The following is a 4,210-nucleotide window of genomic DNA, read 5'->3' as shown; positions in this document are numbered from 1 at the left end:
TTTAAGTACTGGTTTTGAACTATATTCTCGTTGGGTGCCCCTAGCCTGTTCTTTCTTCAGTGCCACGCCCGACTAGGGAAAACGTTAAATTATACAAATTATTGTAAGAAGGTAGAGAGATTGGGGCAGAGAGCTCACAAACCAAAGGCAAATGGTGGCCCTGGTGATGGGGACATTTATAAGCTGCAATTTCTTTAAGCGGTGCTTTTAGGACTGGTTTCTGCGAGGAGCAGAACTTAGTGGGAGTCCTTTCGGATACGAAAAGGATTATTTTTAGTCTCATGCAGATGAAACTCAGTTAAAAAAGGAGGTGGCCTCATTTTAAAAGAAGGCAAGGAATTTTTGGAACTTGGGCATGACCAAATAATCAGTTCGCTTTTTCAGGTCTTTCGCGCTAGAGCTGAGGGTACTTACAATTTATATAAGGGAACCCGACAAAAACGTTAGCACCTTACTCTTTGTTTCATTGTTTATAGAAAAGAATAACCCACGGGAGGGGGGGGGGGGCGGCACTCCCGGGAATTCTTGGTGGGGATGTGTCGCCCGGTTATCAGAATCTTGAACCCTATTCTCACCAGAGAAAACACGCACAAAAGCCTAAGGCCCTGTTTACATGGAGGTGGGGGACTCCAGATAGGTGAGGTAACCTTCATCTATCATGTAAACGTGCTCAAGTTAAAATGAGAGATTATATGGACAGGCGGGTTACCCCACCTAAACAAATTACCTCACCCACCTGGGGTTCCCACCTATATGTAAACAGGCCTTAAGTTAGCATCAATCATATGGCACTTCCTAAAATTTTCAGCGTGGCCCAGGCGAATACACGTCATACCCACAGACCTTGTCCCTCAGTTTTAAGAGCAGCCTGATTGATTATTCAGCCAGTTCTAGTAAAGTTTAGGTCTCGGCGCCCTCGTTAACTCTCCTTAGCAGTTCTTGTTTTTCGCTTCCATTGCTGCGCCCCGTCTTACTCAAATTTCAGCTACTCCTTTGGCAGAATCATCATGGTCATCTTTTTTTATTTACACGGTTACAAACATCAGGCATTATCAAAAACTATAATAAATAAATATTTCCATCAATGTAATATAAGGTAAAAAAAAACAACGTATCACTAAAAACTATGTATACAGATTCAGTGTCTATAATATAAAAATGTTACTAACCAAGAAAAGAAAACTAAATTTAAGCCTGTTTTTCATGAATGCCGTGTCGAAATTAATTAACAATCGTCGAAAATTAGTTAGACATGTTGCTTGCCTGACAGCTGAGGGCAGACTGTTGGGACTTCACCACTGTAGCTATAAAGCTATTTTTTAATAGTCAGTACAGGCAAGGGAATAGCAACCTTATTCTCAGAATTAAGAAAATTGAAAAAAGTAATCATTGCCACATTCTCTGTGGGCCTTGTGTGAATATGGTAATTTCTGACAAGCACTGCACGCATCCTCAAGCAGATACAGCGTTCATCATGACCTACATCTGGGTGACACTTGTGATTTCCCTCGAGTCGTTTATCCACAGGCAGCCCAAGCTCACGTCACGTGAAAGGATTAGATTAATTATTAGCGGTGTGCGAGCCGGGACGTGACTGTTCAACGAAAGCGGTATTGGATTACATGGCGGCCGTGAATTTATAAAGGATTTGTATGGGAATCCACGTTATAGATTTAGGAAGATAAATACTCGTAGAAATTCTCAATAAAAAACGTCTTACCTTATTTACATGGTGTGTTCTTGCTTGCTGTGTGGTTATTTTCCCGATCCTGTGCGATTTTAGCGATTTTTTTCATTTCTGAGTTTCCACTACTAAAGAGAGAGCAAGGCCGAACACTTCCAATCTGGACAGCCCGCCGAACGAAGCCAAAAATTCCAGGTTAAAATATCCCCACGGCCAAAATTCCACCGCAGAATCCAACTACAAAGGTTAAACTTTCATTTCAACTTTCTAGCCACGCAATCGCATCCCTGCGAGCGACGCCAGGCGGCAGTTTGTTTCCCCGATGAAACAGTAAAACGTTGGGCCAGAACCGCGTACAAATCCACCACGACACAACGACCGTTGAAATGGGCTTGGTAACCTCGTCACGTTGACAAACAAAGACTCACGGGGGGTCACGGGGTACACTAACGCAAATTGTCAACATGAATTTCTGTTCTCATCCTGGGTCCCCTCGGGTCGAATTTAGGATCTTTAGGTCTTAGGTTGAGGTAACAGCTTCGCCGATCTTTGCGTGGTCCACGCCTCACTAATTTGACTTTCTCTCCCCATATTTCACTAACAATTTTTCCAAGTAGAACGGAATTCAAGTTGGAGGAGAAATTTTCTTTCTGTTGAGATCCTGCCAATAAAATATCTTTAGCCTCCGTGAGACTATCTGCACTTTCTTCATAGTTACACATCACCCTATGAAGAACAACGCTTTTTCTTACATCGATACGAGCAAGCGAATATTATGAGAAGCTTACAAAATCCGCGTAAAGGCGAATACTTACCATGACTTCCACTTGAGCAATGCCTTAATCTCCTCGTTTTCTCCTGAGCTTTCACTGTCGATCGGACGTTTCCTCGGCCTTGCAGCCATTTCAGAGAAATGTGTGTAGTGTACAACAGAACGGTTTTCAAAATTTGTAAACACGACACGGCGCGATTTTGATTGGTCGATTGAGACAATGCGTTATTGTCGATTCGACCCGAGGGGACCCAGGATGAGAACAGAAATTCATGTTGACAATTTGCGTTAGTGTACCCCGTGAGTCTTTGTTTGTCAACGTGACGAGGTTACCAAGCCGACTTCAACGGTCGTTGTGTCGTGGTGGATTTGTACGCGGTTCTGGCCCAACGTTTTACTGTTTCATCGGGGAAACAAACTGCCGCCTGGCGTCGCTCGCAGGGATGCGATTGCGTGGCTAGAAAGTTGAAATGAAAGTTTAACCTTTGTAGTTGGATTCTGCGGTGGAATTTTGGCCGTGGGGATATTTTAACCTGGAATTTTTGGCTTCGTTCGGCGGGCTGTCCAGATTGGAAGTGTTCGGCCTTGCTCTCTCTTTAGTAGTGGAAACTCAGAAATGAAAAAAATCGCTAAAATCGCACAGGATCGGGAAAATAACCACACAGCAAGCAAGAACACACCATGTAAATAAGGTAAGACGTTTTTTATTGAGAATTTCTACGAGTATTTATCTTCCTAAATCTATAACGTGGATTCCCATACAAATCCTTTATAAATTCACGGCCGCCATGTAACCCAATACCGCTTTCGTTGAACAGTCACGTCCCGGCTCGCACACCGCTAATAATTAATCTAATCCTTTCACGTGACGTGAGCTTGGGCTGCCTGTGGTTTATCTAAACACGCATTACAAAATTCACAATGGAAAGATTTGTCCTGATGAATCTTGCAAATTCCCCTTTTTTTACAATAGCACAGATTCTTTTTCACACCGGTGAAATGTTTACAGATGGATCAGAAATAAGCATACATTTTCCCTCCATATGACTCCATACGTACGACATTTGACACTGTCTTCACCAATATGCTGTTCATATGAGAGCACTTCAGATGAGTGACATGACAAGCTTTAGCCTCTTAATTCTCACAAGCTTTAGAGATGTTGTGGCAGTGATGGCATGGATAGAATTGTGTGCAACAAGGGAATCGCACGCTGCAGTGTCGTTGATAATGTTCTATTGATCCGTTTTAAATTTAGGAAGTAGCTGTTTATGTAGTTACTGTCAATCACAAATTTTCAATTTTAGCTTTAGTATTCTTATAATACTAAGCATTTTAAAAATACAGTAAGCTCAGTAACTCGCTCAACTTAGACATACTTGTAAACATAATTACACTCTTTTTTTATTCTATGATAAGAATATATTTTACAAGAATATCGAGGCTACAATTTGCAAAATCTTAACACATGATATGATAAGATTAAACACAAGGCTGAAAAGGATATAATTATATTTTGTGTGTTGAAAATACAAAACAATTAAATCGTTTTTAAGTAAACTTAACCGTTAAATTATTTCTTGCTCTCAACGGCAAAACTAGCCACCAAAAAAAGAAACAACGTGCCATTGCCATTACCTGCAAATTATACCACAATACATTCTAAAATTCAGAGGCTACAATTTAATAAAAATAAGAATATTCGGCCTGGGCCAGGAAAAAAACATTCCTATAAAAAGAAAAGAGTGTAGGAA

The 4,210-nt window shown here is 41.1% G+C and overlaps 1 pseudogene; it reads right to left on the bottom strand.

Moving 5' to 3' along the window:
* Positions 1–1,364: 1,364 nt before the first annotated feature.
* Positions 1,365–3,845, bottom strand: LOC140953361 (RING finger and CHY zinc finger domain-containing protein 1-like; annotated as a pseudogene).
* Positions 3,846–4,210: the final 365 nt, after the last annotated feature.

This window comes from Porites lutea, chromosome 11 (assembly GCF_958299795.1).
Source record: "Porites lutea chromosome 11, jaPorLute2.1, whole genome shotgun sequence".
NCBI classification, from domain to species: Eukaryota; Metazoa; Cnidaria; class Anthozoa; order Scleractinia; family Poritidae; genus Porites; species Porites lutea.
Note: the sequence above shows the minus strand (reverse complement) of the source record. Positions and strands in the feature narration are given on the sequence as shown.